The 27,500-nt window shown below is 42.4% G+C and overlaps 1 protein-coding gene across 14 annotated transcripts in view; it reads right to left on the bottom strand.

Moving 5' to 3' along the window:
* Positions 1–27,500, bottom strand: part of LOC142487903 (vasoactive intestinal polypeptide receptor-like) — a 313,067-nt gene that overhangs the window by 155,180 nt on the left and 130,387 nt on the right. Inside the window, exon 4 of one of the 14 annotated variants that reach the window (XM_075587983.1) lies at positions 4,025–6,307. The exons of 12 other annotated variants lie outside the window; for them this stretch is intronic. The gene's annotated coding sequence lies outside the window, so the exon portion shown is untranslated. Of the gene's footprint in view, positions 1–3,808; positions 3,830–4,024; positions 6,308–27,500 lie in introns of those variants that run through there. One more of the 14 variants, XM_075587985.1, reaches the window with a different exon arrangement.

Genomic DNA, 27,500 nt, shown 5'->3' with positions numbered 1-27,500 from the left:
TGTGTGTATGTATATATATACAGTGTTCGACAAACCTATACATTTTATATGGTGAAGTATATATACATGCTAACATATAAGAATTTTTTAATTTTAAAGTATTTTTTTAAAACAATTGGTGAATGTATATATACTACACCATATAAAATTAGAGTAACATTTAAGGCATTTTTTAGACTGTTATGTAATATATATTTTATCTTATTTCATTATTCCTTATCACACAGTTTACTATTGACTCATTTATAGCAGTATAATGTATGAATCTATGTTATTGCACTTTATGGCAGTATATATTTACTGGAGAGTCCGTTTTTATAAACATTTATATATACTAGAATCGAATTAAATAATAGCCCAAATTGATTTGGTTCAGGTTTATTTATAGTTCTATTAAGCCATGGCTCGTTTCTAGGGGAGGTACTATTCATTTAGTACCATTACCAATCAAGTTTGAGACCCTCCACTATATATACATTGCCATTCTTGTTCATGGACATTCCCTTTGATAAAGTTGCATTTGTTGTGACGAAACGCGTCAGGGACGTACCTTGCGACACTACGTCATCACGTTGTGTGTATACTTTACGGCCGAGGAGCACATGGAATTATATGAAGGCCAACTCTGATACCAGACTGTTCTGGAGGATTTTGAGTGAACCGGAGGAACAGTACTGCTTGGGAGACTGATTCCTGTTGTTCGTGGACTCCATATCTGCTGCGGTCTCTGGACCTGCCTGGAGGTGATTATTAATCACATACTGCCTATTTTTATCTTGTACATTGTGAGTGTTTTTAATCCCCCCACCCATCCTTCCCTACATTAAATGTTACAGTATCACACTATGGGGCGTGCGCTCTCTGTTTGTTTTTCTCATAGATTTTGCTGTGGATCTGGTTAATCCATGTGAGAGCTGCCGTGGGCCCCTGGATCCTGCACTCTATCCTGCTATACCTATCAGGACTTTTCTCTAGGGTTTGGACATTGGACTTTGATTGTGATATTATTTACAATAGTGTTCTATTTTAGTATATTGTTTTATTTTGATATTCATTCAATAGGTTGTTTCGTTATCACATGTTGTTATTTGCATTTGCAATTATTTCATCTTTTGGCGCTACTTTCTTTCTTCTCTATATATAAATATATATATATATATATATATATATATATATAAATATATATATATATATATATATATATATATGATTAAAAAATACTAGGTGCAGACAAGTACAGCAGACTATATAAAAATTAAGAGAACGTATATTTTTTTTTTTCAACTTTACTTTTATTGGGTTTTTCATGCATACATTGTATCACCAACAATTATCTCAGTAAACATCTGTAACTCGTATCTTTTAACAACACCTAACATGTGTATGACGCCAACTGAGGGTAACATACAATCCACAAACACGACTCACCAGACTAGACAAGACAATAGACAGATAGGGAGGAAGGTGTAGATGGGGGGGGGGGGGGGAGGAATAGTGGGCCGCTGCCTTTGTGTCCACCGTTTCGAACTCTTGGCTTCTTCCCTACTCATCTGGATCCTGTCTGACTTCTAATCTAACTGTCCGTCTCTATGTGGTCGCGGATCCTGCGGATTCAAAGGAGAACGCATCTGTATCTATCAATGTAGGATTGCGGGAATGCTTATCCCAAGGATGTCTGTCTTGGCCAGCCAAGGCATCCAGACTTTGAGGAAATTTGGGCCGGTGTCATTGACCAAACTCGTCAATTGCTCCATCCGGCAGACATGCCAAATTCTGTTTCTGATTTTGGGTATTACTGGTAAATCCGATTGTTTCCACAGTGCTGCTATCTCACACCTGGTGGCTGTTGCAAAGTGCGCGATTAATTTGTGCGACACTTTTGACAGACCCTGGATCCGCCTTCCCAATAGGAACAGCCACGGGTCCAGGGGGATCTCTAAACAGAGTATCCTCTGTATCCACTCTCTAATTTGTTCCAAATCGGGGCCACCTTCGTGCAAGACCACAGCATGTGTTGTAGATCCGCGATCTCCCCGCACTGCTTTGGGCAGAGCGGGGAGTATCCTTTGACAAATTTAGATAATTTTACTGGGGTATAGTACCAACGCATTAGGACTTTATATGCGTTCTCCTTTAATGTGGTGCAGATTGAACTTTTCGCTGCTGCCTGCAGGATCCTGTCCCATTCCTCGTCCTCTAGTGTCTCCCCTAAATCTGTCTCCCACTGTCTGATATAACTGAGTCTTGTGGTCGTCTGAGTCTCAGGACAGATCACTTCCTTGTACATTCTTGAGGTTAGTCCCCGCATGTCCGTATCTCTAGAACACAGCTGCTCAAAATTTGTTCTTGCTGGTCTAATTGGAAATTTGTTATAAAAATTTCGGATCTGGAGGTATCTAAAGAATTCCTTGTTTGGGATATCCTTTGTGGATTTAATTTGCTCAAAGGTTTTTATATGTATCCTCCCCTCCAGATCCTTTAATCTTGTGATACCTGCCTGTGTCCAAATTAACAAATTACCGCTATTCAATTCTGGAGCGAAGTCCGTGTTGCCGATTATCGGAGTCATTAGGGAGTGTTTGGAAGTGAGGTTACAACTGTTTTTAGTATCCTCCCAGACCTTCAAGGAATTGGCCATGGCTTGAAGCGGGACCCCCATTTTATTGGAGCTTCCCTTAGGGAGCCAAATCAGATTATGCAGCTCATCCGGTGCACCACAGCTTTTCTCTAGTGCCACCCACCGCCTCTTGTTCGGATCTGCGTGCCACTGGATAATTTGGCTTAATTGTCCCGCTTTATATAAGCAAGCAAGGTACCGCTAGTCCCCCTTTGGAAGTAAGCCTCTTTAAGATACCTTTTGCAATTTGTGGGCTTTTTTTATTCCAAATGAATTTCATAATGTTAGACTGTAGGGAGAGGATGTCAGATTTCACTAAAGGTATTGGCAGGCTCTGGAAAAGATATAACATCTTTGGGAGGAGGTTCATTTTCACGCTATGCATCCTGCCAATCCATTATATGCCGCCCCTCATCGATGTCCTGAGATCCTCCCCCAGTGTCTTAATTAATTTTGGGTAATTTGCTTTGTACAATGTTTTGTACTCCCTGTGAGGTATACCCCTAAATATTTGATAGTGGAGGCATGCCATTTGAAATTAAAGTTTATTTCTATTAATTTTTCCAATTCTTTGGCCAAGTTTATATTGAGAGCTTCCAATTTTGTCTGATTAATTTTAAAACCCGAGACTTGGTTGAACTTTCCGAGGATCGCAAAAACGTTGGGAAGAGATGTGAGGGGCCTCGACAAGAGAACGTATGTTTAACAGTAATTGAGGTACACGCAGAGAGTCAGGGAACACCAAACCAGTCCAGTAAATATATAACAAAGAAAGTGTCTGCAGCACTCTCCAGATGATAAAAAAGACATTTATTGAAACATAGGGCAACCAATGTAACCTAGAGCAACGTACGTTTCGGACCCACACGGTCCTTTCTCGAGCTTGTTTCAATAAATTTCCTTTTTTCATCTTGAAAATGCTGCGGACCCTTTCATTTTATATATACTCATATATATATATATATATATATATATTTAAAACCAGAGACATAACATAAAACACAGACAAAGCTCAGTACACATCCAGGTTATTAAGAATCTATATTAGTGTTAGGGACCACTGGAAATGTGGTCTGCCGTGCAGCTGGCTCAAGGGCTTACAACAATTTGAGGAAGGTCACGTTCTGCTGACCGAAACGTTGGATGCAGTGCCATGTACTTCTTATGTGAATACAGTTTTTTTGTACTTACCTGGCTGTGTGCTGTCTCTGTTTCCCGGACCAACATCTGGTAAATATTCATTATATATATATATATATATATATATATATATATATATATATATATATATATCGGACAGAAAACAACACAAAAATATGTAGCGCTCAGGTGGATATGAGTGATAATATTAATAGTAAAAATTATACTATAACTAATAAAAATATACTGATTAAAGATAACACACACCCTGACGAAGTCGCCCTTGTGTGACGAAACGCGTAGGGTTGGTGACGTCATCGCGTTCTGGGTGTGTGTACACAGAGTCCTGGGCTTCCCTGCGATCCAGCTAGCTTCATTTTAAAGTGCTGGCAACTGTTCCATGCTAGAGCAGAGGATGTGGAGGCACTGAATGACTCAGTTTTTTGGCGCCAACTCGTGACAGGAGCTGGTGGTGGCTACAAGCTGTGCAGATGTACCCTGCCTACCTGAGACCCCCCTCACCCTCGCAGATGACTACACATAGAGATTTCTCTCCCAAGTATGGTTGCTTTTTTTAATCCTGTAAGTGCATTTCCTTTGGGCTGCAGTTTTTAAATAAATGCACTTTATTGTTTAAACAGTTACGTGCTATGGAGCTTGCGCTTCTGTTTGTTTTTTTGTTTATATATATATATATATATATACACAAATGTATATCAAATCCTCTTTGGTTTTGCTCTGCCTGTTATAATAGTGTCCAGATGACACTTAAACAAACATCTGGGCAGTAATGAAATGAGTAAATTGGTCAGTTAGAAAGGCACAGTCAGAACCCTGAACTATATTTGCCCGTTCCGAGGCATCTAGAAATCTTGCAGACCAGGTTTAGTGAACTCTTTTGACAATATCCAGATACAGGCAAAAATAACCTCTACAGAACTTTATACAAGCTCGTTTCACTGTGGGAAGAAAATGTTTTGCTACTTCCACATGTGCAGGTCAGAAATCTCGCTGCATTATCAACAGTTTGCTGAACTGAAGGACATTTTTATATAGCAAAAGGTTCTACTATAAACTTTTCTTTTATTTATTGTACAGCAGGAAAAAATTATGTTGTGCAGATTCAAAGACGAAAGAGGGTCCTTCAATAAAGACAGAAGCTGGGTTCAATGGGAGTTTTTAGCCGGTAACAGTCGGAGTGGCTGCTACGGACAGCGCTTGTCTACATTTCATCTGTAGCCCAGCTCACCACTCACGTCTGTGCCGGGAGGGGGAGGCTGTGGGTTGTCAGTTGGAGCGCTGGGGCTCCGGAGCTCCGCGGTGTACTCGGCAAGCGGGGCCCGCCATCCTGAGTTTTTGCGCATGCGCAGGAAGCCGATGCACATGCGCAGTAGCTATATAGTGCGGAAGCTATTACAGGCGGCTCTACATTGGACTACGTGTCCCAGCAGCCCCAGGGGCTGCTCACCACATGGGCAGTTACAGCCAATAGGGCTCCTGGATCCACAGCACCAATCAGAGAGAGCCAGCTGATGGAGGTAGTGTCCGGATGCCAGTTGCTCCCGGACTATGCCTAGAGTTGCCCCGCAGGCCCCAGCTAGGCCCCTGAGCCCCATTCAGTTTTTGGTGCTACAGGGAAAGCCCATAGATAGGGACACTTCCCCAATAGTACAACAGTGCTATTATACGAATGACAGGACACCACAGGATACACGGCCGGCAGTCTGGGACCAGACCACAAGCACATCAGAGACTTTAAGGGACACCCTCCAGCTGGATCTCCCTCAAGAGGCAGACACCTTCAGGAAGGAGGGGGAGAGGATCAGCAGGACACCGCATCGTGGAATCACATTGCGGTTCTGCGGATCCACCATTCCAAGTCGGCCTGGTCTGGCCTTAGACCAGGAAGGTACCCACATGCACCAACGGCCATACACAAGGGGTAGCGCTACTCCACACACTCTTTGCGTGGGCCTGGCTCTGTGGACACTGGGGTGGTTAGGTGCCCAGGGCACCCTCTGTACTTTGGTGGTTCCATCGGGGTTGTGTGGGTATTGTATTGTGGGGCCTTGTACTGTTATTATGTTGTTAGTTATGTGTCAGTAAAGATAAGTTAGTTGTACCAGTGTGTGTATACTTATTCACTGATTGTATTGGTTCCTGTGTCCTGTGAGGAGTTATCCTGCAGTGCTACGATCCCTCCCAGGTGGAGGCTCTGTATCCAGTAGGAACCAGATCACTCCAAGCTCCCATTGGCGGAGGGTTAGGCCTCCTGTATGCTAAAAAGGCATTCAGAACGCGTAGTTCCCTTAGTCACAGGGAAAGGGGGCTACTCATCTATAAATGTTTTGTCCTAATATGCACCTATATTGTATATGTAAGATGGACATACAGTGCATATGTGCAAAGCAGGACAACTACTTTAAAAGTGCAGTCCCAGATATCATGCAAAGGATATGTTATTTTTAAACAAGTTATGGTGTAATTATCCTGTCCAGAAAAATGCAATCATCCTCATTCTGAAACTTCTCCTTTTTTTGTTTTTGTTTCCTGTAAAATAAAATAAAAATGAATGTGGTATTTACAGATGCAGCGGGGGGGACACAACGCACCAGTGGGAGCAGACACAATTGTATTTAAATTACTGTAGGTACGTGTAAAAAAAAAAAACGGGTGTGAGAGAGCGTGTTATTGCACCTAATGGCGTGTGCAAGCGGGTGCAATAACCTCTGCTACATCTGTGTCAGACACTTAAGGGGTTAGTCATTAGACTGTGATTGTGTCGATTGGGGCACAATTGCACAGGAACTCCCACTCAAATCAATGGGAGTTTCCATGGGACAGCGCCTTGATTAGCACTATTACAATATAATGATTAACCCCCCTGACTAACAATGGCATCGTAATTACAAGAAAATGTAAACAGTGGTATTGACAATTTATCTGCAGAAACAAGTACAGAACTGAAGTATCTTAAAAAATGTTAGGTAAAAAGATCTCCATAGAATTTGCTAATATGGAAATATTTAAAATAATGAAAAAAATAGCAATACTATGTTTAAAAAATAATAATAATTAATGACCTGCAAGAAATCTATTATTTATTTATTTATTTATAAAAGGTTTTACCAGGAAGTAATACATTGAGAGTTACCTCTAGTTTTCAAGTATGACCTGGGCACAGAGTTATGATGACAAATACACGGTTACAAATACATAGTTACATGACATTTCATGCACAGTTAAAGATAATATATATTAATATATTAATCATGTCACGTCATAAATATATATACAAAAAGTGCTACTGCTTTTGTGCACATCCAATATACTTTTTAGGCTGTGATACACTGGGGAAAGATGTACAGTATTCACAAAAAAAATCTCAACTAGTCCTACTGTATTTTATAGCAGTGGATTGCCCTTAAAAACATACAACTGGTTAATTCAAAGCAGAACCTTCAGCGAAGCGAGATGATAAAATGACCCGATTCTTATATCACTAGAAATGATTTCCCTTTCCAAGACTTATTCTACTAATTATACATGTTTCCTGGATGAATTAAAGCCTCAGCCCACTGTTTTTTGTGACATTATCAGTATGCTTACAATAAGCTTACATTACCGTAGCAATTAAAAAAGGGATGGGCAACTCCAGTTCTCTGGGGCCACCAGCAGGTCAGGTTTTCAGGATATCCCTGCTTCAGCACGGATGGCTCAATCAGTGGGGTTCACTCAAAGGCTGAGCCACTGATTGAGCCACCTGTGCTGAAGCAGGCATATCCTTAACACCTGACTTGCTGGTGGCCCATGAGGACTGGTGTTGCCCACCCCTGAAATAAACTCATGCGTCCATGCTGATGCACTTTCTGAAGATGTTTTCTTCTGCACGGGCCACAATATAAAATAAAGTCTCTACATGAATCTCGTATCTTGTTTTGAACCGGTTTTCCCAAAATCCAAACCCAATCGCAGCAGAGAAACTCGTTAATCAGAAAATGTTTATTTGCTATAGTTTGGACTGTTAAAAAGCTGAGAAAATGCACAAAAATGGATAGGAAAAAAAAAAGCTTCTTTTTTTTTGTTGGAAGGATTCTGCCACCTACAAGTTTGTTCCTTCGTAAACGATGTGACCTCTAATCAAAATCCTTCCTCATGGACAGGAAGAGACACTAAACAGTGCAGATGAGGCACACATGTTTCCCTGGTAAAACTGCAGTCTTTAATACTAAAATAGTTTGTTAGTGGAACATCACAATGATATTGGAAAAAAATACATGCAAGGCAATATTTGTAACCAGCAATGGTTTCTAAAAGTTAATTGAATTGATGATTGATTTCTCCCACACAGGACCTGTGCTGCCTGATGCAAATAGACCATTCTTGTATGTCAAACCATGGGATAACACAAAATGCAACAAAGAGCCTCTATGGCAGGGGAGCACAAATGTTTGGAGCTGCGCCCTCCTGCCTGTTCCTACTCGTCCTCGCGCCCCCCTCACCTCGCTCGGCGGCGTCAAATGACGACTCGGGGTCACGTGACGTCCCCTGACCCTGTTTCCATGGAAACCGCCGGGTGCCGGCATAATTTGCCATGGCGACGCATCACACCAACGCGTCTGAACTCCCGGTAAGTGAGTTGCAGAGGCCTCACGCGACCCCTCCCCCCCCCCGGCATTTCATTTTAATGCCTCCAAGAAATACGCGGAGCCTCTGCAAGCGTCCGCGCCCTCCCCAAAATATCCCGAGCCCCACACTTTGCGCTCCGCTGCTCTATGGCATTGTTTGCTCAACTCTAGTTCTCAAGGCACCCCCCCTTCCAATAGGTCAGGATTTAACCTTTGACTGAGCCACTGATTGAGTAACCTGTGCTGAAGCAAGGGTATCCTTAAAACTTGACCTGTTGGGGGTATTGAGGACTGGAGTCAAGCGCCACTGCCCTGTGGTGTAGCATTGATCAGTTTAATGGCTTATAACTTAACATTTACGCACCCGCCAGGTTGTGCTTATTCGATTACGGAATTAACATTCCCCTGAATCCTGCTGGGGCGCGAAACATTTGGTAAGTAAATACACAGGAAGAATGGCTGTTGGTTTTGAAAGAGCGTTCTGGATTTTGCACTATATTATGATCCTGAATGTATAGGTCTTGTGAGTAGCCCTAGGTGGGGGAATAAGCGATTAAACTTAACAGTTCTGAACCATAGATCAGGGACGGCCAACTCCAGTCCTCAGGGGCCACAAACAGGTCAGGTTTTAAAGATCTCTCTGATTCAGCAGAGGTGGCTCTGTCAACAACTGAGGCACCTTTGCTGAAGCAGGGATATCCTGAAACAAAATCTGTTGGTGGCCATTTAAGACTGGAGTTGGCCACCCCAGCCACAGAGGACATGTGATGCTCATTGCATTATCTCGTGCTTGTATACTAAGGCAGAAAATACAATAGTATTGCAGACAGTCATGTAAGTTATAAGATATGATAGATTATCAATGTGTATCAATACTGTATGTGATAGCTATAGAAAGGTCCTATACAGACCGAAACATTCATAATAAATCACATCTTATTGCTCATGTGAGTGCCTACAATACTGCTGTATTTCCTGCCTTAATATTTCTTACTTGTTAGTCTTACATGTAATATTTATGGCTGATGGCTGATTTTGTAAGTGATTCGTCCTTAATGGCAGTAACATGCCGGCTGCTCATTAAACGTCTCGGGAGTCAGGATCAGCCAGATTTCATTTTAATTTAGGGACGACTCATGCATGCAAGCGATGCTGGTTTAATGTTCTGTGTATTATCGACTTGGTTCTCTTGAATAGACAGTTATAAAACTAGACAAATCTTAGCAGGAGAGGCAAATGCATTGGAAACGTATTGCAAGAGTTTACCATACGCCTATCATTCGGTAAGCGATATACATAACGAATGGCCATGTGATGAGAGATGGCGAAGAGGAGATGATTGCAATAAATCTGTATATATATATATATATATATATATATATATATATATATATATATATATATATATATATATATATATGTACTGACTACAACAGCATCAAGCAAAAAAGAGTTAGAAAGCTCCTCCATTCAAAGCAGCAGACCAAGCTGACGTTTTTTTTTTATGTTATTTTTTTCCCCATTTTAATATGTACATCAATACAATCCACACAATAAGTAATTAGCTAAATTACCAATCGATCAGTTCTCTTGTGATCGATTTGGCTCGGTGGTTCACTAAATAGCTGCATAGGAGTATTCTGCAGTCTGTGGAATGCATTTACATATTAATAGGACAAAGTTCTGTGGGGAAGATCATGTGACCAGGCAGTCACTAGATACAATTGGTGCACTGCTAGAGAGAGGGCAGGGCTCAAAAAGGGGTGTGCCAGAGTCTATTTCTGAAGAGGAAGGGGATGTGACTTTGTAAATGGTTGCTATAGAAACAAAAAAGGCTTGTTACATTATAATACATTAAAAATGTAATTCAGAGTTGTTACAAGTATTTTCTCATAGTACAGGGGGTTCAGACGCGTTGGTGTGACGCGTCGCCATGGCAAATGATGCCGCCACCTGGTGGTCACCATGGTAACGGAGTCAGGGGACGTCACGTGACCCCGAGGTGTCATTTGACGCCGCCGAGCGAGGTGAGGGGGCGCGAGGGTGAGTGGGAGCAGGCAGGAGGGCGCAGCTCCAAAAGTTTGCGCTCCCCTGCCATAGAGGCTCTTTGTTGCATTTTGTGTTATCCCATGGTTTGACATAAAAGAATGGTCTATTTGCCTCAGGCAGCACAGGTCCTGTGTGGGAGAAATCAATCATCAGCTCAATGAACTTTTAGAAACCATTGCTGGTTAGAAATATTGCCTTGCATGTATTTTTTTCCAATATCATTGTGATGTTCCACTAACAAACTATTTTAGTATTAAAGACTGCAGTTTTACCAGGGAAACATGTGTGCCTCATCTGCACTGTTTAGTGTCTCTTCCTGTCCATGAGGAAGGATTTTGATTAGAGGTCACATCTTTCATGAAACAACAAACTTGTAGGTGGCAGAATCCTTCCAACAAAAAAAAAGAAGCTTTTTTCCTATCCATTTTTGTGCATTTTCTCAGTTTTTTGTTTGTTCGCCCTTCATGAAAAACTAAAATATATTATCTTCCGATTTCAGCGTTTCACAAATAAATACACCAGTCCTTAAAACTCGATGACTCATTTCCTATTAATAACAGTCCAAACTATAGCAAATAAACATTTTCTGATTAACGAGTTTCTCTGCTGCGATTGGGTTTGGATTTTGGGAAAACCGGTTCAAAACAAGATACAAGATTCATGTAGAGACTTTATTTTTATATTGTGGCCCGTGCAGAAGAAAACATCTTCAGAAAGTGCATCAGCATGGACGCATTAGTTTATTTCAGGGGTGGGCAACACCAGTCCTCATGAGCCACCAACAGGTCAGGTGTTAAGCATAAGCCTGCATACAATCTATGCACCATGTACACTCTGCCAATGAATGTTAACAATAACATATTCAAAACAAAATACCAATACATCCAAACAAGTATACTATTTAAACCAATCAAGTCACCATAAATCAATTAGCATTCATTAATCAAATCACTAAACAATTTAAATGCCATCCATAACAATTAAACAATTAACTATTTAAATCGTTAAACAGAACAAGTTACCATCAGACAAAATGTAAGTACCAAAAAGAATACAATATACAAAAGCAAGCCTCACCCTGACCTAAAGTACACCATACAAGACCAAAAATTACATCTATCTAATTCTAAAATACATTACAAGTACATACATACAGGGTAAGAAATGATTTTGTTTTAAAAGCTTGTTTTGCAGTATTTAAAATGCTATTGGCTATGCTGCTATGCATAAATGTGTGTGTAATGTATTTTAGAATTAGATAGATGTAATTTTTGGTCTTGTATGGTGTACTTTAGGTCAGGGTGAGGCTTGCTTTTGTATATTGTATTCCTTTTGGTACTTATATTTTGTCTCATGGTAACTTGTTCTGTTTAACGATTGAAATAGTTAATTGTTTAATTGTTATGGATGACATTTAAATTGTTTAGTGATTTGATTCATGAATGCTAATTGATTTATGGTGACTTGATTGGTTTAAAAAGTGTACTTGTTTGGATGTATTGGTATTTTGTTTGGAATATGTTATTGTTAACATTCATTGGCAGAGTGTACATGGTGCATAGATTGTATGCATCATGTATACAATGTAAATGAAATGTTTTGATTGGTATTTGAGGCTTTTGATTGGCATTTGAGGCTTTTGATTGGAAGATGAAATTGGTTATTTTTATGAAATATGATTTTATTGTACTGTGTCTGTATGGAGAAGTGGTATTTGTAGTACACCTTGAGAAAGAGCGGAAGCTCGAAACATGTCGGTGGGGGCCTGAGGGCTCATTTTTTCTTTGTAACCATGCTCTGACCCATTAAACCTTTACTATTTTTGGGACACACTCTCTAGCAATTTATTTTTGTGTAGTAGTGCTCCAACTCTCCTTCGTGGAAACCTGTATTTGTAGTAGGGCATGTTTTTGATAACCCTTCTACATTTATTTGTATATTGGTTCATCATGTGTGTATATATATCTATATATATATATATATATATATATATATATATATATATATATATATATATATATATATATATACAGGTAAACCCCGTTATAGCGTGACCCGTTATAACGTGAAATCGGTTATAACGCGGTTTTCTCATGTGGCTCCTGTTTTTTTTTTTTTTTTAATTTAAATTTAAATTATTATTTTTTTTAAAAATTTTTGCACACTGCACACACTGCACACTCTCACTGCACACACTCTCACTGCACACACTCTCACTGCACAGTGCTCATAGCACACTGCACACACTCCCAGCACACACTCTCCCTGCACACACTCTCCCTGCACACACTCTCCCTGCACACACTCTCCCTGCGCACACTCACCGCACACACTCTCACTGCACACACACTCACTGCACACACACTCACTGCACACACACTCACTGCACACACTGCACACTGCACAAACTCCCAGCACACTGCTCACAGCACACACTCTCACTGCACACTCTCACAGCACACTCTCACAGCACACAGCACACTCTCACAGCACTCACAGCACACTCTCACAGCACTCAGCTCTCACAGCACACAGCACACAGCACACACAGCACACTCTCACAGCACACAGCACTCACAGCACACTCTCACAGCACTCACAGCACACTACACCACACCTCCCACTCCCCCTCCCTACCTTTGGTGTCGGCTGCTGAGATCGGAGCGGAGCTGGCATCAGGAGGAGGGGGGGTGTCGGGAGGAGGGGGGTGTCAGGAGGAGGGGGGTTGAGTGAGGAGCAGGCTTGGACTCGAGGGCCGCGTGGGCTATGCCGCGGAGGGCCGGTAGGTGTGGGGGCCTGGGGGGGGGAGGAAATGGATGCCGGTGGTGGGAGGTAAGGAACAGGTTGCGGCTGGACTCGCTGTTGCTGGGGGACGTGTAGGGCTTCCGGCCAACTCTTCCTTCCTTCCTTCCCTCCTCACTCTCTCCCTCCCGATCAGGCACGCGGCGGCCATTTTTTAAAATTAGCGCGATCCCGGGTCTAGCGCGGTCAGATCGGGTGGCCCCCGAGGACCGCGCTATAACGGGGTTTACCTGTATATATAGATATATATATATAATGTGTATATATATAGTTGCATGATGAAGCCACTGTACAAATGAATGGGTGAAGGTTGGGTATCGGGCCAGGGTGGCTTAACCCCTTAATTACCTTTGCGGTTATTATCCGATAAGGTGATTAATGGGTTAATTGATATCTGAATGTAATTGCAATGTATTGGCATTGTATTTTGTTGGCAACAGAGGACAAGGATTTTGCTGGCGAGGGGGGCTTCTTATTGATGAGGTCAGTAGAACTTTATTTATTTTATTATGCTAGTTAATGTGTTTAATAATGGGCAAATAATCTATTATCCCTATCTGGATAATAGTTACAGTATTTGGCACATTATTGTACTGTATGCTTTTGGGGGGGGGGGTGGATTGATGTATTTAATGTATAGGTCAGGTTTATTTTTTTTTACATACAGGGTTGGTTCCTTTTGGTGTGCGAGAGACCTCTGGAGACCACCTATGGTATCCTTGGGCTTCTGATGGGTATCAGGCTGGCAGGTCCACGGGGGAAACCTGCGGGGAAAACTGGTTGCCCCACATCTGTGGGGGCACCGCGGACCCATAGAGACCACCGTGGGTCCCCAGACCCCCGTGGGAACCACCCGATGCCCCTCAGACACCTGTGGGTCTGACCTGGGGATCCCAGACATCCGCGGGCCTACCGTGGGGACCCAATTGTTGCCCACGGTGACCCGCGGAGACCACCTGGTGGGCCATGGCGCCTGGCGGGACCCACCAACAGGCCTCCAGACCCTGTGTGAAACATGTTGCTGGTAACCTGTAGGTCTGTGAGGTGACCCGTCAGGCCCACCGGGGACTCACGTAGGCCTGGGGTATGAACCCTGTATGTAAAAGAATAAATCATGTATTTATGGGGGGGTACAGAGGGTGGGTTATGTACTTAATAAATAGAATGATGTTTATTGTGGGGCAGTGTATTGTTTTTATTGTGGGTACAGGGGGTGGGGGGAGGGGGTATTGGCCCCAAGGGTATGTGGGTAGGCCTGCCGGCTGGGTATTGGGTGAGGGTGGTTAGGCCTCATGGGTTGGAGGGTTAGTGAGGAAAGGTATGTAGGCCTCCCGAGTGGTGGGTGAGGGTGGGTTAACCCCTTAATGACTGTAGCGGTTAATAACCGCTATGGTGATTAAGGGGTTAGGGGACATTACATTGGATGTTTTTATTCTTGTTTCTGTTTTGCAGCATCGGAGGGGGCATGGGCGGTGATGAAGATGAGGATGGCCTTCATCGTGGCAGCCAGACAAGGGTGAGTGCAATATGTATTTAATGTATTTATAGTTCTTTATGTATTTTAAATGGGCACATTCACTAATATCCATTTGTGGATAATAGTAATTGTGCCCATTACTGTATTGTATGTGTTAGGGGGGGGGAGGGTTAGCCAGCCGGCCTATAGTATCATTGATGTGCATATATGTGTATGTTAGGAGGTTATAGGGGTTGTTGTGGTAATATATATATATGTAGAGGTATCAGTACCGTGTTAGCCGAACTTCAATAATCAAAAAATAAATAGATGATACCGTTCTGTGGCTAACGAAATGCTTTTATTTGTGCGAGCTTTCGAGATACACTGATCTCTTCTTTCGGCGATGTTACAATGAATGAAGCAAGCAAAAGGTATACTTAAAAACAGTGTCTCTTGGAATGTTTTCTGTGCTAGTCCTTCCCCCGGTGTGGATGTGTTTTATGGCTAGAGGTGTCAAAAGGTTCCTGAAAGCAGGTGATGTAAGAGTGTGTGTGTATCTGTTTGAATATAAATGAATGGAGAGCCCACAGTATATACAGTGCTTTACAAAAGGTGTGTGGAGTGGGAGTGGATATAAATGGTGTGGGTAGGTGTGGAAATGTGAGAGATTGTAGCACAACTAAAAGTGTGTGTGGATACTATGTGGTCCCTATTGGTGTACAGGGATGGAAAAACAAGGATTATTAGTATGTGTAAGAGACAGCTGTGTGTGCATACATATAGCACAGTATGTACAGACACGGCCTTTAGCGCTCATGGGAAGAGAGTCCACTTGTGTCAGTAATGACTCATAAAATTTCGATCTCTGTTTAGGCCACCACTAAGTGTCCCGAACAGTTGCATAAATTTGTATTCATGCAACCGTCTCTCTTTCGGTGGGGCTGCTACTACATAGGTGAGACAGGGCAGGGGCTAAACAAGAGAATGAACCTGCATCGCCACAGCATCACACGCGGAACAAGAGACAGTCCTGTCGGCGAACATTTCTCTGACTCTGGCCCTAAGATGAACGATCTGAGGGCTGCCATACTCAAAGGTAATCTTAAAACACCGAAAGAGAGACGGTTGCATGAATACAAATTTATGCAACTGTTCGGGACACTTAGCGGTGGCCTAAACAGAGATCGAAATTTTATGAGTTATTACTGACAAGAAGAGATCAGTGTATCTCGAAAGCTCGCACAAATAAAAGCATTTCGTTAGCCACAGAACGGTATCATCTATTTATTTTTTGATTATAGATATATATATATATATATATATATATATATATATATTTATTTATATGTATTTGTTTATTTAGTGTGGGGCTGTTGTGTGTGTTTATCTTTTTTATTGTGGGTAGCCGTGGTGGGTGAAGGGGGTATTTGGCCCCAACGGTGGTTTGTTTAGGGCTTGCGGGTGGGTAGCGGGAGGGCTTAACCCCTTCATGACCGTAGCGGTATTAACCGCTACGGTCGTGAAGGGGTTAAGTGCACCCGCAACCCCCCCGCAAGCCCTAAACAAGCAACAAGGGCCAAATACCTCCTTCACCCACCCCCGCTACCCACAATAAACCTGGCACGGCGGGTTAACCCCTTCATTGCCTTAGCGGTTAGCCGCTAAGGTAATGAAGTGGCCTTTAAATGCATTTTTCCTGCCTCGGATGCATGCCGGGGGGCTCCGGTGCGGGTATCAGCTCTGGAGACCCCGGCATCAATCACAGACAGGAAAAAGGCCTTAATTTTTCTAAGTGTCGACCTTGCCGATGCTTATACACCACCAGCCCGCCAACTTTAGTTGGCGGGCTGGATTGGCGTTCAAATCTCAATTCTAGAGTGCCGATCAGCAGCGAAAAGCTGATCGGGGCTACTAGAATACAGCCGATTTCAAAAAGTGCCAAAAAGTGGCTTATCGGTACCCGCATGCCGATAAGTTTTAATCGGGAACAAAATTTGACGATTTTGGCCACTTTTCGGCGCTTACTGAATCGGGAAGGCATTTTTGGCGAGAAAATGGTGATAAAAGCCTTTTCGGCGCTTACTGCATAGGGCCCTATATCCGGTGTCGCTGCAACCTGTGGTCACGCGACGGCACTGATCACAGCACCGGAGGTTTAACACTGCGAGGGGGTTCCATTAGGAAGCATGGAATCCCTCCCGCCCCCCGCATCTCGATCGCAGCAGACACGGTCTATGGCACCACAGAATTTGGTTTCTTTGACGAGACAGTGAGCCTTACCCCTCCCTGTATGTGACGAGACACAAGCATTTAGAGCCACAGAACTTCTGTCTTCCGACAGTTTTATTAGCCAATAAGGTATTATGATTTTGTTATGGAACATTTGTACATCTGTACATTTGCCGGTTCTCCTTCTTTGACAGTAATCTATCATCCTTACTACTTCTATGGGGATTACTCATTAACTCCGAGACGCTGCCCGGAGCTGCACTATTGCATTTCAATGAATAACATGCGACAGATAAAATATATGTCGTGTCAGTCGTTTCTTTTTGAAGACGTCTCAGTAAATTGAATGACGAGGCACATTTGCTTGTTTTCATTCCGTTTATTTGAACATCAAAAAGTGTAGCAAATCCTATAAATCGTGTTCCCCGTATGCTGCCCCTGCAACTCTCCATATTTATTATTACTAGCTTTTATTTGTATGGTGCCCACGTTCTGCAGTGCAGTACAATGTGGGTCTACTGCACTGGGGCAAGTTAGTGACCACGGCTGCCCCGGCACCTGAGGATTATTGTTGTAAAAGGTCCGATCTGGAAGCATGGACCCCAGTAGCGATGGCCCGGCCGGCACCTGAGGATTATTGTGGTGAGAAGTCCGATCTGGAAGCATGGACCCTGTAGCAATGACGCGGCCGGCACCGTCTCTGGAGCCGGAGGTTTTTGATGTTTCAGCCGCGGTTCTGGACACAGTGGGTGCTGTAACGTTTGTATGTTAAGACAAACTGAGACCATAGGAAGGAGGCGCCTGCCCCAAGCATCTTACATATGTGATTTGTCTTTAGTGAACCTTTTCATAGATATATACTATGTATTTTGTGTCTACTAGAGCAGGGCTGCGCAAAGTTGTCCCCCTGCCTGCTCTCCTTGCACCCCCCCATGTCCTTCTCATCTCAGGCCATGGCAGCACGATGTCAAGTGACCCCACGGCGCCATTTGATGCCGGGTTACCATGGTGACGTATCGCCGAAGACAAGGTAGGAGAAGTTACAGAGGCCTTGCACAGTCCCACAGCATTTAAGTTAAATGCCTTGGGGGAGAGTGCGGGGCCTCTCTAACCACCGTACCCCCCCCCCACCCCGGAAAATCTTGTGCCCCCAGTTTGCACCCCCCCTGTACTAGAGCATTCAATTCTATGTCAAAATGTATAAATGAAGACAGCTGTGATGTACACTGGTACAATCAGTTAGAAAAAGTAGACGACAGAAAAGAATAAGCAAGTTCTGTGCATGAAGCTGGAATTCTTGTAATTAACATTAGCAGTTTTTCTGACTTTGAAACAGTTTCCTGTATCTAAGCCTTATAGTGCTTCTCCATTGCTGACATCTTATGTTGCATCCCTCCCTGGCAGTCAGAAATGATACATCTTCTGGTCCCAGTTGGGCTGCAAACTGAAATCTCTAAGACATAAGCGAATAAAAATAGCACATTCACGTCACAGACAGGTCTGCAACCTGCCTTTCCCCATTATCTCTTAGCATACAATGCTTCCACTGCAGCTAGGGATTCTAGGAAATGACAGGCACATGAGCACACAGATATAACACACCAATTAATTCCTTTAAAAGATTTGGACAAACTGAGGAAGACAGTAATTAGCATCAGTAATGTTTAACTTTTAATCTCCACTTACACTCATTCTACTTTGTAGTTGAAGTGATCTCCCTTTTTAGGCTGCGTTTATAGTGCCGGCGCCGGCGACGTTGCGGCAAAACAAATGCATTGCCGCCGTCACGTGCGCTTATAGTAAGCGCGACGCGATGGATTGGTCGCCTGACCGTCGCGTCGCCGGCACTATAAGCGTAGCCTAACACAGACTCTCAGAAAAATATAAGGTGTGGGGAAAAAAAGGGAAAAAGCAGAATGCAGACAGCTGATTATGGGGTTTAATGGTAATAGTGGCAAATCTATAATCAGTGGATAGAGAGAACACATGCAGTAAGTATGAGGCATTCAAGATTGTATTTGCAAAAAAATTTACATTTGTGTATTGTGAGTTTAAATACTCTAAATAACTACTACGTATGTGGCTAAAGTGAGTACCATTGCAGAAAAACAAAGGCCCTGCATTTTCAACAGGCAGCTCATGATATGGCTGCAAACCATGTTTGTCTAGTAAAATCCCTGCTGCAAAACCAGTGTGAAACAGCAAAATAGCACCAGGGGCATGAAAGCATACATTCCATTGGAAACAATGTTATATTTGTAAACATTAGATGCTGTTTTTGTTGACCAGGAGATTTGCAAACATATGGCCAAGCTGAACAGTGGCTTATCATTATTTAGTAAACATGGGCCATAGTCCCCTAGGTAGGAGAAAATTGCCTCTGTCGTGTCCTTTCTGTTGAAATCCCACATACAGTACTGTATATCCTTACCAGTCTTTATTTTCCTTTGCATTCACCTTGAACTTGTTAAAGCTTCAACATAGCGCTGGGTTCTGAATATGCTCAGGGGAGTAGACGGCGCTTTAAAGTGTATAATTAAATAAGTGTTCAGAAATCTAAAGCACTAATACCTGACTCAGCTTTTAGTGGAAGAATAACCCCAGGGTAAACTGAATCCTAACAAAATGGACATTAGTTGTAGATAATTGAAAGTGCAGAGGGATTTAAAGGGAGAGAAAAACAACAAGAGTAAAATATGTTACAGGTTTTAATCTCCTATCTCTTAGTTGTCAGTTTAGTTGTGGGGCGTCTTCTCCCTCTGACTGTAAAGCATCTGGTTGCTCCAATGGAGGTAACGCAGTAGTTTTCCGTGAGTCTTTCTGGAAATCAGGTACTGTCCCATTTGTAAGCACATCTCTCTGTTACAAGGGGGGTGGGAGGGACTGGTTTACAGAAATATGATATCAGTATCTTCTTACCCCATGCAGGCGCCACTTAAGAGGCCACCACTGCCTCAGAGGCCTCCCAAGGGGAAGGCGGCTTGGACTATTGTGGGCTCTATGATGGTAAGGGGTAAGGGTTTTAGATCACAGGCACAGCCCGCAATCTGTGCCCTTGCACAACTCTTAGGCTGAGTCCCCTGTGCCGCTGAGCGCACTGACCACACGGTGCTTGGCGAGATTGCTTCTGGCAATTTCAATTTTTATGTCCCCGCACACACAGAGTGCGCGCGCTCGTGCATGCGCACGGACGCTCACCCACGCTTGGCACTTGGGTAAATGAAAAAATCTGACTTTGAACAGCAATGCCCCGCCCCCTTCCCCCGCGCGCACATGCGAAATAGCGCGGACACCCGTCATTCATGCTTGGAGAGTTGGTGACATCACCGCTCTCCAAGCATGAACGCGGTCATGCGGCACAGGGGACTCAGCCTTATGCTGCACAAGCAGTGAAGGGATGAACCACAGAATCATGTGCTAGGGTTGAAGAGGAGATGAGGGTGCCTGGAATTAAAAGGAAGCACACCGTAAGGAAAATAGGACCCCCTTAAAGGAGGCAACCCCTCATGGGGGATTCCATAGTAAGAGGTATGCAGTAGATTTGGGAGCAGTTAGTGAGGGGAAGAGGGAGGAAAGTTGCTCAGCCAGTGCTACAACTCAGAGGGGCGCATTTTGGGAATTGTTAAGGCTGCAAGACAGGAGGGAGAGGAAGATGGCATTGTCTAACTACGTACTAATGACCTGGCTAGGGATTACGTTTGGGTAGTGCAAGGGGAATTAAGGAAGTTAGACATAGCTCTTAGGCAGGTAACATCCTCCGTGGCATTTTCAACGTTTTTGCCAGTATATATGGATGAGAAAGGCAGAAAACCGCAGCAGAGACCTTACTTCCTCAGCCATGCATTAGTGTCAAGAGAAGGCATTTGGATTTATTTGCCTTACTGTAGCTGTTCTACCTGGAGGGATATGGGACTATATAAAAGAGATGACTTGCATCCATCTTGGAAGGGAACTAGGATACTCGTGATCATTTCAGATGCTTTATTAGCAAGTTTGTGGGGGCAGTGAAATGAGCCAGGATAAATCAAACTAACCCCTGTAAGATAGAGAATTTGGATGGGACATCACAGAAAGAAAATTATCCAGGGGAACAGAAATCAGCCAGGTCTTAGTTAAAATGCATGTGCAGTACGGCAACCAAGAGGGTAACCTTTTTTCTAAATGGTCTTTTAGTTGTTTGTTTCCTAGCAATGCAGAGGTGTGCCATAAAACTGTTACTTGTTTATGGATTGAGGTACTCAAACAATTAAGGAAATGCATTCTATTTTCTCAGGAATTACTTACTTATCACTGTTTACATTAAACTGGTAATGGTGGGCAGTTTATGACTTTTACATCCATGGATGTGAAAGGGAAAGATGCTTATCTGGAGAGAAAGGCTTCAAATACATGTCTCCACCAAAGCAAGACATCCTCAAAGTCATTTGTAGGACACTGTATCATTATATTTTAGAAGATAATTCATGTTCATTACCACCCTCCGTTATATCAGATATAAAAATGTAATCCGCAAATATACACAGACATGGTCATGTGAAACATGGTAGGAAATGTGTATAAGTATCAGATACATGATTTCGTGCTAAAAAGGTATAAAGAGAACACTCACCTCTGCATGTATGCATTCTTCACACTCGCCCAAAAGGATGTGGGTGCCAATAATCTGGTGATTACGGCGAGAGAGTTATGGGGTATTTTATATTCCCTGTTTGTTAGAAATTAAATCATTCTAAACCATTTGGGTTTTCTGTCATCTGGTCATAAAAGTTGTCTCTCAGGGCAGAGTGTGAAAAGGGGGATGATAGGCCACATGCACCAGGCTTGTCCGACATCTGGTTACTGTCACACAGATGATACATTTTTAATATAAAAGTTGGTATCTGAAAATGTACAAATCAGATCTACTAAGGGGGGCACATGTGCATGGGTCTCATATTTTCCCTTGCAGCACCTGTTACAAGACTTTCAATGGTAATTTATAGGGTTTCTGTTTTATTCCTTTTTTTTTATATACTGTCTGATCCTATACTGTATGTACTTAATATTTTTCTGTACCAAGCACTGTACTCCTTTTGTAACATTAAATCTAAAATGCAATGAGTGTTGTTTTTGAGCTCTAAATAAAACTAGTACCTTTTGAAGAGATTGCTCTCATTTTCATAATGTTTTGCTAAATTGGGTTTTCATTTAATTTGTATATTTGTTTCTGGCAGTCAGGGGGACCTGAGGGCTCCTGAGTTGTAAGTCCTTAAAATTACTCTGGTGGTGGCAGCATACTGAGGTGTAGTATGACTGTTTTGGAGTTTGCAGTGTCTCGCGGGAGCGAGACAACTTGGCGGACAGTTGCGGTTAACCGCTTCACTCACACACAAACGAGTGTACACAGATAAGCATGTACATAACTAGATTAAATAGACAAAAGATCAATTACAAAGGCATCAGGAGCTGGGGAGGGGGGGAGAAATAGGTGGGATTAGGAAAAAAGTAACAAAACTCTTGGGGCTATGTATACAAATGCTCATACAGTATTTGTGGAAGCTAAATACCTGAACCACATAAAATGCAATATTGACAAGAGATGATTTAGATATTGCGGCTATTACTGAGTTATGGTACAATAAAACCCAGGGCTTGGATATACTGTACTTTAATGGGTTAAGCTGTATTAGGAAAGAACAGGGTAGGAAGGAAAGAGAAGAGTTGCCCCTTATGTGAAAAACAACATAAAGCCTACTGTATTACTAGGTTCTGGGGAAAAGACTGGGACACTGTGAGTAACCCTAAAAACTAGTGAGAAGTTCATTCCTACTGGTGTGATCTCCATAAAAAGAGAAACTGGACAGAGTGTTAGTACAAGTCATCAAAAAGATTCCAATTAAAGAAGAGATCAACATTATGGGAGACTTCAATGTACCAGATATGCTCTGTCATGTTTCTGTTAAAGGATGAGCCAGAAACAGTGACATCCTGGATACCTTGACAGGGCATCTCTTAAGAAACTGATAAGGGATGCCACTTACAAGGAAGCAATACTAGACTTCACAATTACAAATGCAGACAAATGATCAGATATAATTGTGGGTTAGGGCTTAGGTTTCAGTGATCACCAACCATTGTGGTTTAGTATAAAAACAGAAGCTGAGTAATACAGTACAGGCATACCCCGGTTTTAGGACACTCACTTTAAGTACACTCGCGAGTAAGGACATATCGCCCAATAGGCAAACGGCAGCTCACGCATGCGCCTGTCAGCACGTCCTGAACAGCAATACCGGCTCCCTACCTGTACTGAAGTTGTGCGCAAGCGGGGAGACTATAGAGCCTGTTACAAATGCGTTATTTACATCAGTTATGCACGTATGTGACGATTGCAGTACAGAACATGCATCGATAAGTGGGAAAAATGTAGTGCTTCACTTTAAGTACATTTTTGCTTTACATACATGCTCTGGTCCCATTGCGTACGTTAATGCGGGGAATGCCTGTACCTCACAAAAACTAAGGGTTCCATTTTAGAAGATTTCATTTTTTTTAAGGGATGGGACAATATTTAAGGACTTCTCTAGCCAGGTAGAAGTATTGGTGTGTAAGAGCATTGGGTAAAAATAAAATATATAATTTTAAAAACAACAGACCTACAATACTGCCAACTCAAAAGATGTGCTGGTTATGTAGGTCTACAGAGACAGCTTTTAGGAAATATAGTCAGACACAGACGAAGGATGATCGAGAGCTATATCAGGTTAGGCACAAGAAGTCTAAGCAAATAATTAGATGTTTAAAGACACAAGCAGGAGACAAAACAGTCCAGTCAATAAAGAAGAGGGACAAAACCATTTTAGGTATAGAAGTGAAAGGCGAAAAACAAAAGGAGGAATTTTAGAGCTGGAGGCAGAAAAAGATGGTCATGTAGATGGAGAGATAGGTGTAGCAGACCATCTTTATAATTATTTTGCTCAGTATTCCCAGCTGAAGGTAAAGGTCACATGTAAGAAGATGGGCACAAGCCCATTTACAGAGGAGAAAGTCCAACTAGAACTTTCAAGATGGAAAGTGGACAAGTTAATGAAGATGGGATACATCAAAGTTATTTAGAGCCATGGGGCATGTTGGCAATATCATTAACATAACTACGTAACCAATCACTATTAACAGGTGTAGCACCAGATGACTCGAGAAGCGCTAACGTAGCCCTGCTTCATAAAAGTGGAAGTACGGTAGGGGCAGATATAACTATAGGCCTGGGAGCCTCTTCTCAGTAGTGATGAAGATAATGGAAACACGGCTTAAAGACAGATTTGTTAAATATTTAAAGTCCAGTAATTTACAAGATCCTAGGCACTATAGATTTTACTGTGGGTGATCATGTCATATAAGCCTAATTGTTTCTTTTTGACAATGTGACTAAGTTAATATATTAGGGTTGAGCAGTATAGAGTCTGTACATTTTAGTAGAACCTTGGACAGATAAATAAGTTGTAACGCTTGGGATTGGATTTTACGGTAGTTGAGTGAATACAATATTGGCTGAATTGTAGGTGGCAGAGTTATGCTAAATGGAGCATATTTAGAGGAGAGAAAGGTGACCAGTAGACCAAAGGGATCTGTCCTGGAAGTTGTGACCGGTGCTCTTTAACATCTTTATTAGTTACTAGCTGAGAAACCCGGCGTTGCCCGGGATGTGAAGTGTGAATAAGTATGTGTAAATGTTGTATGTGAAAGTTGTAATGTGATGCCAATGTTATGTAATATTAGTTAGAATTGTGTTTGTAAATCAACAGTAGTAGAAAGCACATGTATATGAGGGCAAATGTTTGAAGTGTATGTTAGTTGTTACGGTAGTTATTTTTGAAAATGTTATTGTTGGAAATGCTTCTTGAAAGATGTGAATGTCCATTGTTGAGAGGAGTGTATTTGATGTAATGTTAAAGTGTGTGTTGTAAAATAATGTAGTAATAAAAGATGACAGTAGTGTATTGAGTGTCTTTCATTTTTTTGTAATTTCTTATGGCAATATGTAGAGTTCATGGAAATTGAGGAAAGTCAATGTTCATTGTAATGCTTGTTTGTAAACGACATTTTTGGTAGTTCCAGTTGGAGCAAAGATGTACAATTGTTGGGGGGATCCAACTCTAGAGCACGCAACATATAACTGGCCGTGGGAGAAACATGGTGATTCTAAGTTGATACCAGTGCACTTTATAGATTGTCCTTGTGCTTTGTTAATGGTGATAGCAAAAGCTAGTTTGATGGGGAACTGTAGCCGTTTGAAAGTAAAAGGCATGTCTGTAGGAATGAGTGGAATGCGGGGGTTGAAGACATCTTGGCCTTTGGCGTTGCCAGTTAAGATAGTAGCTTCAATTAGGTTAGGCATCAATGTTTTTATGCACAGTCTGGTTCCATTACAAAGGTTAGGTGTGTGTAGGTTGCGAAATAGCATGATGGGTGCTCCAACTTTGAGGCGAAGATGATGTGGTGGCATCCCTGATGGTTCGAGGGAGTGTAGGAATTCAGGTGGATAGTTAACGGCTTCATCGCAATCCACAACTGTATCGATTGAGTTGTATTGAGTAATTGTGTTTGGAATAATGTCTTGAATTTGATGATTGATGTCATTGACAGAAGTATTTTTGGCAGCAAGGATGGCTCTTTCACAGAGCCACTGGTGGTTTGTGTAATTGTGTAAGAGATTTGGATAGACGTGATGTATGAGATCTTCAAGTGATGTCATCATGTGACAAAAATGTGTGGGAAAAGCAATTTCACCTGATGTTAAGTCAGTAGGTAAAGTGCCTTCACCTATTTGAAGAAGTGTGTGTGCAAAAAGTTGTTCATTTGAGTGGCCGAGAAGTTGGACTCGCATATTGGTTGTTAATGGAAAATGTTTGACATGTCGCCATAAAATAGAGGATTTAAGGCATGCATGAAGTTCGTCTGCTGGTGTGGATCGTGGTATGACTGGAAGTGTTTGTCTGAAATCACCAGCTAAAAGAATGACAGCACCACCCATTATTTGTTTATTGTTACGCAAGTCTTGCAAGGTTCTATTAAGGGCTTGAAGTGCTTTTTTATGCGCCATGGTACACTCATCCCAAACAATAAGTTTGCAAATTTGAAGAACACGGGCTTGGCCAGATGTCTTGGTAATATTACATGTTGGTTTTTCTTCATGAGCAATGTTTAGTGGTAATTTAAGAGCTGAGTGCACAGTTCTTCCTCCATCCATAAGAGTGGCTGCAATGCCAGATGATGCAAGTGCAAGTGCAACATGATTGTGCATTCTTATTTCTGCAAGGAGTAAATTTATGAGAAATGTTTTGCCTGTTCCACCTGGAGCATCAAGAAACAGGATTGCACCTTGTTCGTTGTTTATGTGCTGCATGATGTTGTCATAGGTGTTAAGTTGTTGTGGAATTAACATTGGTTTTCTTGTGGCAACATATTCTTGTAGTATGGAAATATTGTATTGTTTCTCTCGCATAAGGTCTGTATTGAGTACATCGTGATGATGACGTTGGGGAGCTTCTAGACCTAATTGAAGTAGTGTTTTGTTATTGATAGAGAGACATGTATCTTCTAACAATATGAGTACCTCGTTGAAAATGTCAGGTGAAAAGGTAACATTGAGTGATGGGTTGTGTCTCTGTGCTTTGTGAAGTATATCTTCACTCATGTGAGGTAGCGGGATAGGGGGAGGGACATTGGTGGCATGGTGTAGCGGGGTAGGGGGCCTCGCAGTCCGGTTGCGGTAGGGAGATGTGTGAGGTGCAGGAGATGTGAGGCGTGCTGTGCGGTTCGCGGGAGCTACACTGTGTGAGGTGAGGGGTATTTATTTGTGTTTGGTGTGCGTTTGTGTAGGTGTTGAAATGTTGTGTGTGTTTTTGTTTTGTGTTAATGTTGGCTGTGTGTGTGGCAGAATAGTGTGTGTATGTAATTATTGTGTGTGATTGTTGATTGTGTGGGGTGTGTGTGTGGATGAGTGAGTGTGTGATGTGATAGTGAGTGTGTGGTGTGTGAGTGTGTGTGTCAGTGTTGGTTAGTTGAGTGTTTGTGTGCAATAAATTAGACAGATGTGTAAATAGTAATGTTTTGTGTAAAATATGTTATTGAAAGGAAGAGGTGATTTATTGTGCTAGGTGTGTTAGTAGCGGAGGTGTTGTGTTGTTGTTAATGTTTGTGTGTGGTGGGATGTTGATGTGCAATGGGAGTGGGTGGTGAGACGTGTAAATGTGCATTGTATTCAGTGTAGTGTGTATGGTGAAGGGTAGGTAATTGGAACAGTGGGTTGGGTGTGTGTGTTTGTTTAGTGGTGGTTGTGTTGTGTGTGGTAGTTAAGGTTATGTTGAAGTGTTGTTTTGTGTGTTGTATCAGCAGAGGAGGTTGGTGTGTGTGTGTGAGTACGTGTGTTGCGTGGTTGAGGGCGTGTGGCGTTGCTGAGTGCGTGTGTGTGTGCATGTGTTTGTGTATTTGTGTGTGTGTTGTGTGTGATGGTGTGTGGTGTGTGTGAGAGCATGTGTGTATGTGGCGTGTGTGATGGCATGTGTGTGTGTATGACGCATGTTGTGTGTGTGACGTG

This window comes from Ascaphus truei, chromosome 2 (assembly GCF_040206685.1).
Source record: "Ascaphus truei isolate aAscTru1 chromosome 2, aAscTru1.hap1, whole genome shotgun sequence".
Taxonomy (NCBI): domain Eukaryota; kingdom Metazoa; phylum Chordata; class Amphibia; order Anura; family Ascaphidae; genus Ascaphus; species Ascaphus truei.
The sequence above is the reverse complement of the archived record's forward strand: the minus strand, read 5'-3'. Positions and strand labels throughout refer to the sequence as shown.